The sequence below is a fragment of the Podarcis pityusensis genome (assembly GCF_964106645.2).
Source record: "Podarcis pityusensis genome assembly, chromosome: 3".
NCBI lineage: Eukaryota > Metazoa > Chordata > Lepidosauria > Squamata > Lacertidae > Podarcis > Podarcis pityusensis.
The window spans coordinates 78,447,042-78,462,223 of NC_138026.1; the positions used below are offsets into that span (position 1 = coordinate 78,447,042).

The 15,182-nt window shown below is 38.6% G+C and overlaps 1 protein-coding gene across 4 annotated transcripts in view; it reads left to right on the forward strand.

Moving 5' to 3' along the window:
• Positions 1 to 15,182, forward strand: part of CHRM3 (cholinergic receptor muscarinic 3) — a 227,665-nt gene that overhangs the window by 133,222 nt on the left and 79,261 nt on the right. Inside the window, exon 4 of one of the 4 annotated variants that reach the window (XM_080997728.1) lies at positions 410 to 457. The exons of the other annotated variants lie outside the window; for them this stretch is intronic. The gene's annotated coding sequence lies outside the window, so the exon portion shown is untranslated. The remainder of the gene's footprint in view (positions 1 to 409; positions 458 to 15,182) is intronic. 4 annotated transcript variants of the gene reach the window in all.

Genomic DNA, 15,182 nt, shown 5'->3' on the forward strand with positions numbered 1-15,182 from the left:
AGTGTTCATGGTGAGTTCCAGCACCTCTTTTTCTAGAAAAATAGCCCTGCTTATGGGCATACTTTTGGGGAATCACTTTATATGTATCCGTTTCTCACTAGGTGCCAATAGTTAAATTACATTTGAATGAGCTATAGTGATTCAAATTTTGTTGCAATGGTAGTTTTTCTTTTTATAAAGAGCATAGCTTGGTACTATGTGTTGAACTTCAATGCTGATCTTTTGCTCCCATAACTCCAGAAGGGCTCAATATTGTTATTGCACCTGCTTTTCATCCCCTGTAAGTCTATTTCACAGCCCATTTGTGAAGCCTTAAGGTGAAATGGTGACTGTCTCCCACTAAATTCATGGCAAATCAGAGTCTGACTCTCTGAGATCAGAGACTAAGCAATCTTATTATATCTGCCAGGATTTTCGGGATGTTCTTTTTGGAAGAAAGTTCAGAAGCTGGAGAAAGGTAAAAACAAAATCCATATATTGATATATGAAGCTTGATCTTGATGGGACTGGCATCTTGCCTCATCATTATTTTTGTTACGTGCTTGAGAGATTCACATAAGTCTTAAAGGAGTTATTCTATGTGTGTGTCACAATTTGACCAATTATTGTAACACAAGAGATCTTTTTAAACTCCAGAAAGTAGAGAGCGGACAAGCTTGGCATAAAATGCAAAGTTCTCATACTTTCCCATGAAAGTTAATTTGATTCACTTATTACAAGATTTAAATTATGAAAATATTTCACTAGTAAATGAAGAAAGTGAAGCAATAACTTCAGAATTCAAATTATGTTTCGGAGAGAGAACTCTCTGAGGTTACTTCATATCTGTCTTTGATAGGGTTATTGTGTGACAACTATCAGCAAAGCTGTTAAATCCTCAGATATTGATTGAATTATCTGCCCTTTTGGAAAGTTTTCATAGAGGCCAAACCTTTCTTATTTGTGCCACAGACTTTGTTTTCTAACTCTGAACGCTAGAATCTTGTTTTACTTCTTGGATATCTTATATAAAAACATGAACACATCCCTGAGAGTAAGCCTTTCAGCCAAAACTCCCCCACATCTTCAAAGCTCAAAATGCCAATAGATGCCTCCTCCATTCTCAAGAGACATTCTCTGAACTGCCTTCTCCATTAACCATTCTGATAAATCTTTAAATCTGGGTGTGCACTTGTGTGATACTTAATAATGCATTTTTGGAACGGAGTAGCAAAGTTTAGAAAAGGAGGGTAGTTTAATTTTTTTTTTAATTTTTATTTGTATAAAATAAATTGAATCTTATCAGGCTTCAACATTTCCCTTCCGGGGTGGGGTGGGCAGAGGAATCCAGTAAGTAGGATAAACCATAAACTTAATGGAGAAAAGATTGACTTCAAATTTTGCAGTGAGATACTATATCACTAAAAAATTTTTTTCCTAAACAATTTATTCTTCCTCTAGCTGAAAAGGGGGAGGTGAGAAAAAGTTCTTGCAACAGAGGAATAGAATTTACACACAGAAGCATGAATATTTTAAACACAGACTTTAAAATCTTAACTTCTTTAATATTTTCAGTTTTACATATCAGACAAACCATCAGTAGTAATTCTAACTTCAATTAGATAGAGAATAATGCAATGGGGGATTTATAATGCTGTCTGTCTTGCCTCAAACAGATGTTTGAAATGTTTGTAACAACAACAGAAAACACATGAAAGATGATGTGTCTCTTCCTGGCAGACCCCCTGCCCCCAAGAAACCCCTCTGTAGCTGTTTGTATGAGGCTTTGAAAATGAAATTTAGCTTAGGGTTACCAGACGTCCCCAGTTCCCAGGGACAGTCCCCGGATTTGCAGATCTGCCCCCAGACAAATTCTATCCCCAGAATGTCCCCAGATTTGCAAATCTGTCCCTGGGAAATGTGGCAGCGGCAACCTCAGCAGCTCAGAGCCAGCCTGGTAGCACAGTTGGCTCTGGCTGGCTTCAGGAGTTGCTCGCTGCTGTGGCACCCATCATTTTTTCTCACCGGAAGTCCCCATATGATGTGTCTTGTGCACCTATGACGTGTCTTGTGCAATCTCCTGCCCCCTTCCCCCTTTATTTTGACTGATCGGGGGAGGCTCAGGAGTCACGGGCGGACGGCCTTCCCCAGTTTTTTAAAAGCTCTGTGCATTTATGTTTCACAGGGTGCGAAAGAAGGGCTTTGCACTTTTATACAATATGCATGTATGCTTGGGACCAGGGTCGTTTGCCTCACCATCTCCACTACTGTCTCCCTGTTCCTACTCAGCTTCAAAAAATAAAAAAAGTGTCCCTGGATTCATTGAAAAAATCTGGTAACCATATCTTAGCTGCCACTATGCTTGCCTGTGGAAATATAGTGCAGAGCGGAAACAACGAAACCCTGCATCCACGTGTATCCTTGCTCCTGTACTGCACCACTCCTTCAGAGCCTGGCCTCAGCTTCCACCCGCTGCCATCCAGCTGGAGATATGAGAAAGAACCACAGTGAAGAGCCTGCCTCTACTCCACCATATACTGCCGGCACTCTGCTGGTTTCTGTTTGAGTCATTGAGCCCTGACTGCCTTTATACATGTTGAAATGCAGGGGGAGAAGTGGGGGTGCAACCAGCCAGTTCCACCTGCAAATTGTGTTGGTCGAGCAGGCAGCGTATGTTACAATTTTTAAAAAATATATATTAAAACAAGTAAATAGTGAGGTGTAGAAGTAGAAAGAGAGGAGAGAGAGAGAGAGAGAGAGAGAGAGAGAGAGAGAGAGAGTGTCAGAGTCAAATTTTGCCTATCCTGCCCAGGTCCAAAAGTAATAACTTTGCTATGTAACACCCCCATTAAACTACACTATCAGGTCAGTCAAAGGGTACACCAATTTTTTCCTCTTGGCCCCACTAGGCAACCACATGCTATAATCAAGGCCGGGCTGGATTGAATATCCAAGCCGCCTGCCTTTTTCAAACTGAGCAATCCTTTTCCTAGGTGTGGCTTTCCTATTGGAATGCATCCACTCTTACCATACCCAAAAAGCCTTGAAACAGGTGCTTGGCGAAGGACTGTTTTATTTTCATGTGATGTAAATAATTGTACCATGAGCTGTGCCTATTTTACAATCATTAAAATGTCCAGGCTCTAAGGGAGACATCATAGTTTGAAGCACTTTGCTGAAGTATTGATAAACTACCATCACTATGCAGTTCGCTCTTAGGAATTGCTTTGGGGCACCTATTTCAACTGAAAAGCATGCTGTCAAACAAAATAGCTTATGGAATTTTCTATTGTCTCTTTTATAACTCACTATTATGAAGAAAAGGTTTTTCCCCCAAGCTTGGATTTAATAACTGCAACCCAGTTCCAAGTTATTAATGGATTTATAAGATTACTGATTCCCAGGTGTACAGCGGGGTGGGGAGAGACTCTCCTATTTGCTTTTTAGGAACCTGATATTACTTTTGTTCCTCTGCTACACCCTCCCTTTTTTCCTCATATTTATTTCAGAAAATAGGATTTGGTTGAAGAAAACTGGTGATTTATGCCTTTCCCATTATATATATATTTACAAAGTACAAATAGCAACACCATAAAACGCAGAGCAGAACTCTTTCAAGAACCTGAAACAGTGCAACTCCTGCAATCTGTCAAAACTTCACAAGGAGGAATTTGAATGTTGAGTGACAGAATTCTACAACTCACATGCCCAGCACCTAGTTGGAGATGTCGTCTTGCCTTAGATCAGGGGTCGGCAAGCTTACCAAACAATGGGCCACTCCACACGCCATCCGTCAGAGGATGGGCCGGAGCATGTGCGCACTCATGCTCTTCTGGGTTGGAGGAGCACCTGTGCTTGTGCACACACACTATTTCCAGCGCTTCTCCGTCCTGCACGCGTGTGCACACACTATTTCTAGCGCACATCCGGATCGGAGGAGCGCCCGTGCACACGCACACAGGCTCCATCAACCTAGAAGTTGGTCCCCGTGCCGCACTGGTAAGAGGGGGCAGCGGAGGGCAGCAGGGGTCACCATGGGCCAGATAGATGAGCTCCATGGGCCGCTACTGGCCCATGGGCCTTAGGTTGCCGCCCCCTGCCTTAGATGAACCTTTTGCTCATGGAAGGACCTCCCTGTAGCCGAATCAATGTATTTATTCCTTACAGGTCAGAGGATAGGCTCAGATGACAGGTGCACTTCACTCTTGAAAATAGTGGCCTGGTTGTTATCCTGACAACACACATTTGCAAACTGTTCACAAAATGAAAAGTAAGGGTTAAAATTCTTCACTTTTTGCCTAAATGCTTGAATGTTCTGTTTGAACAACCTGCCTACATTGCAGTATAAGCACAAGAGTCTATTTCAGGTTGTCTTGCAGTACATTATGCCCTTGGAGCAACCTGATGCTGAAGGTAGTATAGGTGCTTAGGGCGCAGAGTTTAGATGCCCATTTCCCCACTTCCTCTCCAGCAGTGTTCTTTTCCTATCCTTTCAGCACTTAAAATCAAATGGAGGTGACACACCACTGAATCAGCATCAATTAGAATGGGCAGTAACTGACTCCATTATGCCCCTTCAGCCATGGCTTTGTGGAGAACTTCCAGATGGTTGAATCTGTCAACCACTTTCTTTGGAACTCAAGTTCTCTTAAGGAGTTGTTCAAAACTGGCAATTTGTTGTTCAGTTGTTTTAGGAGTAGAAATCACCTCACTGGTTGTCTTGGAAAATGTTCTCTCTCTTTTTAAGGCTCTGAGATTTACGAGTTAATTAGGCACCTCTTTTCTTCCTAAATTGGCTTTTCATATCTAAGGTTTAATGATCCAAAGCCAAACAATAGTGCCAGCACATGGCTTTTTAATTTTTACCCAAATCATTCTTATGTTTTTTTGGAATGTTTTTAATCCTCCAGTCACTTGGTTCACCCTGAAAGCTTGACTTGCATGTATGAAGTCTGTGGGAAAAAGAATTAACTTAATTTTTCATTCAATAAACCTCTCAATGAGAAATCAACATTTCATTACCACCTTTATTTAAAATTAAGATTAATGATTTAACATGCCTACATACATTCCAGAGTATATTTTCTCTGGATTTCTTGGCATGAACCTTGGACACATTTTTCTTTTATGTCTATCGTTCTTTTCCCTAGGAAGTAACATGCCAGTTGTTTACAAAAAGAATAACCTGATTTGAATAATAATAATAATTTCTATATTTATTGAGGTGGAGATGTGAGTATGGCAGGAAAGAGATGACAACCATAGATGATCATTTAGGTTTTTCACTAGTTGTTTCAACTTCTTTTCTTTTCTTACTTTTTTCTTTTCTTTTCTCCAGGACAGTGAATTAGTAGAAGTAACTGATTTATTGTCCAATTTGTTGCCCAATGTCTTTGCTTGTTGAGAAAGTTATCATTCTGACATGTGAAAGCTTCCGCACAGAAAACAATTTTACAGTGGTACCTCGGGTTACAGATGCTTCAGGTTACATACGCTTCAGGTTACAGACTCCGCTAACCCAGAAATACTACCTTGGGTTAAGATCTTTGCTTCAGGATGAGAACAGAAATCGCGAGGTGGTGGCGCGGCAGCAGCGGGAGGCCCCATTAGCTAAAGTGGTACCTCAGGTTAAGAACAGTTTGAGGTTAAGAACGGACCTCCGGAACGAATTAAGTTCTTAACCTGAGGTACCACTGTACATCCTTTTACCACACAAGATTACTTAGCTTTGGTACCATTTTTTAAAAAAGGTTTCTTTATTGTGTAATCCTAGTCAAACAAGAGAGCATGTAATGAATGTGGTGATGTCATACTAATCAGATTTGGTTATCTGATAATATCGCTAAAGGCAAATTAAACTGTCTCTTTGCCCTCACTTTGAGTCACATGCACCGCCTTGCCCCCATGATAGAGGGGGCCCAGAGCAGAGTGAAATCAGTGCCCTGTGCCTGCGTGCCCCACATTGTGTGTGCATGATGTCAGCGCACACCACAGTGTGTTGGCATTGCATGCGCATACTGAGCAGTGTGCATGTGTGGCCACTGCAGAAGTTGGAAGTGGCCCTCTGAATTAGAATTTTGTGGGGGCCAGCCCCCCCCATACTTGGCACCCCTGCTTTGACTAGCTGGAGGGAAAGTGTATACCCAATTCTTTTTTTAGTTCTTGTTTTTAATGGGTGCTGAAACCCATATCTTGAAGAAAGTGCTATGGATGCCAGCACAAAATGGCTGCCATGTGCGGCAGCAAAATAAATAAATAAATAAAGTAAGTGATGGTACTCTGTATCAGTGAGTCTGGTCACAACCCCACTATCACCACTGCATATACTATTTGCTAGGGCAACCTTGCTGATGCTGATGGTCTTGCTGTCAGGGTATTTGCTTTTTGCTTTTGCCTGTATGCACCGCACCACAATATTTTGCCCCAATCCAGTTCTAATCATACATAGTTCCACGTGATGAGCTGGGACAGAATAGAATGTGCTTCAATTTAAAAGCAAAGTTGTGTAGATGGACAACACCTGCACAGCCAGATGTGGATGTTATCAATTGTACTACATTGACTTTGCATGCTGGTTTGCAAGAGTTCATAAACGGTCATCTCATTCACTATACCTCAACTCCAGTAAATGTAACAAGCTCCAGAGTTCCTCCTGTTATTGTAGCTAGGGATGGAGTAGGGATGCAATGTGCTTCTGATAACTTCTGAGCATTTAGGAAATGAGGTGATCCTCTACCCCTTTCTGCACCCCTGGAGCTAGCGACCAGAACAGTGAATTTATCCTGAAGGATTCCGGCAACTACACATTTTGGGTTCACTAACAAGGCCAGCCAAAATGCTAAGACCTTTGAGTGACAATACCCAACACACTGATTCCTCCAATTGGTCAACTGTGTACAGCCAAACTGTACAGGTTCTGCATAAATCACAAGACCTAAAATAAAGATACAAAACAACAACAGCAACAACCCCACACAAACTCCTTCCACCACACCCTAGCCCAAGAGTCTGTCCAGCACCCTCAGCTTTTGTAGCTGGAGTCAGTCTTAGCCCTGCCCTCCCAGGCCAGATGGGAAAAGGCCGGAAAGGCAGAAAGCAGATCTTCCAGGACTCACAGCCAAGATGGTATCTGGCCTTTCAGCAGCCTCAGCTTTCAGTAGACACTGATACTGCTGAATATTATATTAAAGACTATGGCTATATCATATTTCTTCTCCTCTGATAATCTGACTTGAATGTATCGGGGACTTTGATCTTTGTGAATTCCAAGCTAAATTGACCTGAGCTACTCCTTCTCAGCTAGTGTGTGGGCTGAAACGTAGTTATCCAGTAGTTGTTTGCTTCCTGACTGTTCCAATGCAGATCTCAGCTCAAAACAAGAGAAAATACATCCAGAATGCATATTTGGGGGTGAAGGGGAACTATTTAGAAATGTGTATTTTGAAAGTAAGCATTTTCTTTAAATACTATCTGAATGTACATTTCTCTGTAGATAATTGTTGATTGAAAAAGACATTTAATGCAGAGATTACCATGGTAGGGGAAGAACATTTTTCCAGTTCTCAATGAGCAGTGCATTTTCTGGAGAAATGCCAGCAGATCCTTGCCCAAGGTAGCACATCAGTTACAGTAGATAGTACAGAAGAGTATTGCAAACCATATTAGGGAATAATATTATCATAGAAAAATCTTATTTCTATCTTTAAGAAGACAGAAATCATGATTAGAAATCTGTATGAACTCCAGAATAATGCAGATTGAAGGTACAATTAGTAATCTGGTAGCAGGTGCGTTTGCAATGAATAGGGGAAAAAAATGTTTTGAGTTGACAGAGAATTGTATATTAATTCAAAAGGAAGGAGGCATTGCAAATTCTTAAATGCTCGTGAAGTTGTTTAAATTGTTAAAGCTAAATTAGATTGTTAGAGGTCTTGCCACTCCCTATGACTTCTTTAAACTAGCACTGCACTGCAATTGTCCTCCCCTTTTAATAACAGTAATAGCATTAATAACTATTTCCTGTTTGTGGATTGTGGCTCAAAGCAATTCTTTCTACTACTTGACTTCCAATATTTGCAGTTTGTTTCATGCAGAGCTATTTGCAAACTGTTGCCAGATTAGACTTGAAGTAAGCTGATTTTTATCAAGCCACTGGGTAATTCTGACCATTTCATCTGACAATTTTAGTACTGTACCATGGCAGCTGACCTGTGTAAGTGAAGGATTAGAGTAGCATCAGTATACTGAGAAATATTTTTGGAAGCATTCTTTCAACATGTGCTCATTAAAGGTAAGATAAAAATCTATTGCCTTTTGTGTTTCAAACAAAAGATTTACCGAGGTCTGTTGGCATTTTCAGTTTTGTTAAACAAGGAGGCTATAAAATAATGGGGGGTGTTACATAGCAAAGTTATTACTGCGATGCCCTTCCCATTAACGATTAAGAAAAGTATGAGTATCTGTCATAGGTTTCTTTGGATAAACTACTAGATTACGGCTATTCAAACATTAAATGTGTGTTAAAACAAAACACAATATGTATGCTGCATGCTTTCCATTTAGCTTTACAGTGACATTTTTCTTTTAATGTCGTTGCTGAAAGAGAGCTGTATTTTCCTTAGGACAGTTAGTGTTTGATTAGGAGTAGATAATCCTCCGTACAAGTCAATAAGCCTGAGAGGGATTTCAGCAGATTGTTATTAACCCAAAATCTTGTCTTTGCCTGTTTTTCCCCTCTCTCTTTGGTTTCCCTTTATTCACTTTTCCTAGTCAGAAATGGTTTCACATTCCAATAAAGAGAGAGACTGCTTTGATTGAAATGGTGTTCTTATTGGACAACTGATTCTGTTTGCCTGGCTTAGTCACATAGAGGAGGTAACTCTATCCATCATCCCCTGGCACCACATTCTGAGAAGCAAAAGAAACGGTGTCAGAATATATTTTTGCATTCATAGAGAGCTGTTTTTGTACTTGATTTTTTTTTCTTTAAAAACTTCTCCTGGATGAAATTTAATTTGGAAATCCTTGTTTTTCAGAATAACTGAAATGATAACATTGTAGAATAATGTAATGCCACAGGTTGTAGTTAGTCCCTGTGGGTTACTTTATGCAATTTATCAGAGAACACAGAAGATATAACTTCTGCATATGTTTGGTTTCCTATTTACATTTTGTGCCATATTTAATAATACAGGATACAAAGTTAACAATACAGGATACAACTTGCTTTTAGCAAGTATTTCTCTATTGAGGGTGGTGGAAATAACACCTGAAGCAGCCTTTGTTAGATATTCCATTGTTGTTGTTGTTATAAGCTTAAAAGGTCTGAAACTCAGAGATGAGTAGCAAGAGGTCCAACCCATTATTCCATCAGCATGCATTAACATTTAGTTTGTATTTTTTCTGTTTGTGTTTGTTTGCTTTTACAGTTCCATTGCATTATTGTTTAAGAGCTGGCTCAAATGTTTATGGGTTGTTTGCCATTTGGAATTAACAGGTTCAATTCACATGGAAATATTTTTTTAAGAGGTACACGTAGGTCGAAAGCATGCATGGAGAGCCACATGTGTTTTATGTAGCATATTTGAGTACAAGGACAGCAAATACCTTTTGCTTTCCAAGTGCAGATTTAATTCACGGTACAAGGGAAAATACCTTACTGCTTGTAGTGCGAGCTGACTTCATTATTTAAAAATCAAAATATGCACACCCTCCCAAATCATTATTTTAGTTTCTGAATGTTTATGTTTTGTATACAACTCCTGTTTCCAAGATGGGAGCAAATAAGGCACATTCTTCTTACTTCGTACATTGTTTAAAATGCAGTATTTGTAATCCTAGAGAGAGATGTCACAGAAGCGATGCAGTTCAATAAAGCAAATGTGGTTTAATTTAGACAACATGCTTTTGTTATTGGGTGTGATTAAAGTATCATTTTCATCCTGTGAAGTTATTGTCTTTTTTTGGAACATCCTCCTATAAGGAAAGCCAGACTGAATATTACTCATCACGACACACCATATGGTTCTTAGTTGGTAGAATTCAAAAGCTGTTCCAGGGAATCTGTTATAGTCACAGCAGGCTAATGCTGTGGCTAACTAGCTGGCTTCTTTAGTGCAGGCATTGTCCTGTTTTTGCTCTCCAGGGGTCTCACTCATCAGCTCTGAGTCATTTGCAGTGTTGTTCCCAGCAAAGATGTTCCCCAAACAAATGTGTGCTTCCTATGGTACCACTCATTTGTGAGATTTGATGTGATTATGTGAAGTATATACCACCTGATAATGGTATGATAACATGCTGAAGGTTCTGCAGAATGTGTGTGTGTATAATATAATATAATATAATATAATATAATAATTATATTAATTACCTTAGCCCTATTATCCAGGGTTGTACATCTTGCAGTTCCACAAGCAGGGAATTTATTGATCATAAAATTCAATGTCTTGAATATTTCAGGTCCATTTTGTGGTTCTAAGGGAAATTTTGGATATGTTTTGGGGGAAAACTTGCAAATTATGAGAAGCGGCAGTGGTCACTGGTCACGTGACACTGTTTCTTACCTTTCAATGATTAGCAGAGTTTTGAACAAATTTATCTGTATGAACAAGTTTATCTGCTTAACTTGAATAATTAGGCTGCAGGATTCTGCCATACCTAGCACAGACTTTGGATAACTTAAGCATTGTGCAGGACTGTGATTTTTAAAAGATAATTTGATTTGCTTATAACCCAATCACTTTTTAATACATTGCAAATCACTCTTACCCCACCCCCAGGCCAGAACTGTACATCATTTTAATCGAAGTTTTACAGTCAGGGTGACAGCGATTTTGTCAAAGCCATCTGCAGCAGGGATTTTAATCTAGGTTTGCTTGAACTTGACCTATATAGATTGTGGTGCAGAGAAACTGTGCTGATGCACCTACTTGAACAAGATAGTCATATGCCAAAAATTGGACATTCTAGCTACTATACAAGCCACACAGCTTAATTCATAATTTTTCTGTAGTTTGGTACACCTTCTTTAGTATCATAATACTTTTGTAACCTCATAGAGTTGCCTTGTTGTTCTCACATCTTCATTGTTCCTAAGTATCAAGTTAACCTTTAAAAATGTGCTTTTAGGTGAATGTTAGCCTTTGTTTTCCTTTATCTTGGGGGGGGGGATTGCATGACCAGGTGTTTTTTTTTTTTTTGAAGAATGGAGTAGGATCCCAGGAATCATACTTCTTCTTTTCCTCTGGTTACTTTTTGTCAAAGTGATGGCAATAGTCTCCAGTGGAAGCTGCCTAAGGACGGCATCAGGATTATCAGCATTACTCAGTGCATTACATAATGTCATTTGTGCTTAAATGATTTAGTGAAATGGGTAAAAGAGATGGAAAAGGAAGTCAGGTTGACTCTGAAATAACAGTTGAAGGGAACTCTCAAGTTAGTAATTCTGGTGGTGCTATAAACTCAGATTATGATTATGATTATTTGTTCACATACTTTCTTTTTAAATTTGGCAATGTTTGAGTGTTTTGTTTAGTAACTGTAACACTGGAAAACCTTGTTCTTTTTATTGGGCAATGAAATATTTTCCTTTGCTAAATATCCATATCACAGTCATCTAATTTACTCTGCACAGTGGCTGTTTGCATATTGCTGGCAGTAGAGAATTTTGGTAGGACTGCCCTAGTGTATGGTAGTCCATTAGTGCATGCTTGTAAGATAGAAACCAGGGCTGTTTAGTGTTTTTTAAATGTGTTTACATCAATATACCACCTCTGATTTCAAGTGGATGATAACTTTTTTAGCCAATTCCAGTCTTGTATAATCACATCAAAGGACTGTAGCATTACCAAGAACTAAATGTTCAAATCTTCTTTTTTTTTTTTTTTTTTGCATTTTAAAATTTTATTGATTTCCCATTATTTATACATTATATCCATATTTCAATACATCTCATACATTTTGAACTTCCTTCAGCGTCATTGACATTCATTCGTGTTTATATCTTTAAAACACATTCCATTCTTTCATATTGCCATTCGTTCCTCCCTTCATACATTATTTCTATTAAACAATACTTATTAGTTCTTTACAGTGCCTCTTTAAATCCCACTAGCGTTGTATTTACAAAACATTTATTCTCCAGATAACCCACAAATTTCCCCCAGTCCTCAATAAACTTTTGATCCTTAATATATCTGATTTTCCCTGTTAATTTATCCAACTCGGCAAAATGTTCAAATCTTCATTAGGTTTCAGCAACTGAATTTTTCACAATGAGCATGTAAAGTTGGATAATGTTGGCCACCCCACCTTCTTCTTTATATCGTTACACATGCAGTAAGTTGAACACATGGAAGTCAGAAGCCACATGTAATTCTATTCCCCTTCCACACACTCAGTGTAGCATGTAATGTGCTATTCTTTATTTTGAGAATGGCTGTATGAATGGCTTATAAAGGATAAGGCATTCTCTCAGCCTGGTCCTAAGCTGTATAGGATCACGTTAACACAAGAGGCACTGGCAGCAGTGATTTGTTGTCCAAATGGATAGGAGCAGGAAGCTTATTTTATCCGGTTATCACACAAGTTATTGCTCTTGTATTTCCCATGGTGCACTGATTCTCCCTTCGCCAGAATAAACAAATGTATCAATTGACCAGGAGTGTGGGGGCAGTGGGGATAAATATGCATGATAGTATGCATTTGAGAAGTACTTTGATTTGTCTGTAGCACACTTGCCAAAAAGATTGGGCAGTACTTGTATAAGCCCCGTCTCTTGTCAGAAGAAGAGCTCTAACAATTTGACTGAACTTGTTTGGCTAATTAAACCTCGAAATGGTTTTATTGGATTACACAAATACACACCTTTGATCTGAAAGGAGTTCTGTCATGTCCTCAGTGAAATAATCCAAGTTCCCCCCCATGAGTGCACAGATAGTATTTCACATTCTGAAAACATTTAATTAATTTCTTTGCCAAAGTATGTAAGCTATGAAAACACTCAATCAGTTGTTGTTGTTGTTTGTTTTCCTTGGCTGCAATCACACTGTTGTTTAAGATGAAAGAAGAGATATCATGCATATCTGTAATTAACTAGTCAGTTCAAAGCTACAGGATGAAAAGGATGTTTATCTGTTCTCTGCTAACTACTTACAAATAAAGACACATAATCAACTTAGGATGTATAAACCCAACACAACCATTAACAACGTTTCAAAAGAGGATAGCTGATGTGACAGCAAGGAAAAAGAATGCAAATTAGTCATAGAATCCTTTTTGTTTTGAAGATCATATTTGGGTTTTTATTTTCATTTATACAAGGCAGGTCTTAGCTTTTGTGCCACTGGTCATATCCAACATCACAGCTCCCCTCAGCCTGCCTGTCCACATAACAATTTTTCTCCCCACTTTTTCCAGGAGGTAGGAGATTCACTCATTTTGATTGTTAAACTATTCCTATGGATCATGTGAACAATTCTCAGAAATTTTGGACTCAGACAATTTCAAATTCACAGTAAAGCCCAGTATGGACAAACCTGATATTCACTGATTTATTACTAGAATGGTGACAGGTCCCCCCCCCCCCCCAGACTGACATAATAAAAAAACTGGCACTTGCCCCTTCTTGCAGTAGAACAGCCATTTCTAAATTGAAAATATTTCAACAGTGCAAGAGAAATTAGACAACTGTCATTAAATTGCAATGCTACATGAGCTGAAACTAAGTGAAAATAAACCTGTTTCTCCTTAACCTGGGGCATGTTGAAATTCCGATTGACATCAGTAGATTTGAGATGTTAATAGCATTTGACTCATTTATTATCTTAAATAATGAGCAAAGAAATATATAGCATCTTGATTTTTGATTTTTTAAAAAAACCAACTAAGCTGTTGAGAACTATGTACTTCTCTTAGCCTTTTTTGGTATCATCCGTATTATTATTTTTTAAAAAAACCCGTTCATTTTAAAGGGCTTTTGTGCTACTTTCCCCACTACTTATAATAGGCTTTGAACTAAGTATAAAGAGTATTGAAAGGTATGTGCTTTTAAATTGAATCTAAGTTAATCTGTAGCTCCATCTCTGTGGATCAGTGAGTGTCAAAACAGCATGCACTGCCAACTGAAATGAAGAGGCAAACACGGTATGCTATGATTAAAAAGACCACCACTTTGCTAAGGAACGTGAAGGATTCTAAGCCAACATGGCCAGTGTGGAGGAGAGTGTGAGGCCTCAGTGTGAGAGGCACGGGGGACCTGATCTCATCGTAAAACAAATTGTGATCAGCATGTTGAATCTTTGTCAATGATTCAGACACTCATAATAACTGGCAAGAGTCTGAAAGCAACCAGGATTCTGCCTTTCTTACATTATTTGCATTGTGTTGCTAGCTTTTTTTAAAAAAAGAAAGATGTATTCTCACTAAACAAATGCACCACATAATGAAGGCCAGCCAACTTTTTTTCTGACTTTCAATTCTATCCCAGGTTTAGCTTGCAATGTGTATTACGGTTTCTTAGTTCTTTACAACTCGATGTGGTATTGCCATTTATATTGCCATATTAAAAAGACCTCTAAAAATTGAAAAACAGAGTTCCAAAGCAATCTACTGAATTCATGAATGAATAGGGATTTGAACCTACGTTGTCTAAATTTTATGCTCTATCCATGAATACATTTTTTTTTTTTAAAAATGGAAGCTCTGTTGGCTTACAATAATTTCCAAGTAATAAAGTTGTTTCGTATATAATATGCTACTTGAAAAAAATGTGTTTCTTCAAATGTTTGGATCCTTCATTAAAAAATGATGGTTTTAAGATACTTGATGATAGTCCTATTTTGCCCTTTTAATGTAAAACATTGAGCATGCAAAGACTCTCACTTAAATGTTCAGAATAACTTTTTGTTAGACACATCTAATTTGCAATCCCTTGTTTACATTCCATTCAAATAAATAAATGTCAGTATTGGAGCATTTCTGATACTTTTGTTCTCCCACAACAATTAAAATGCAAAGAAATCATGGGGTAGGGGGTAGGTGAAGAGTAAGCATTTGCTTGTACCAGTCTACTTTTAATATGTATTGCAGGGCTCCTCAACATGGTGCCCTCCAGATATTGTTGGATTATAAATCCCACCATCCCTGACCTTTGGCTGTCCTTGCTGGGACTGATGAGAGCTGTATTTCAACATCTGGAGGGCATC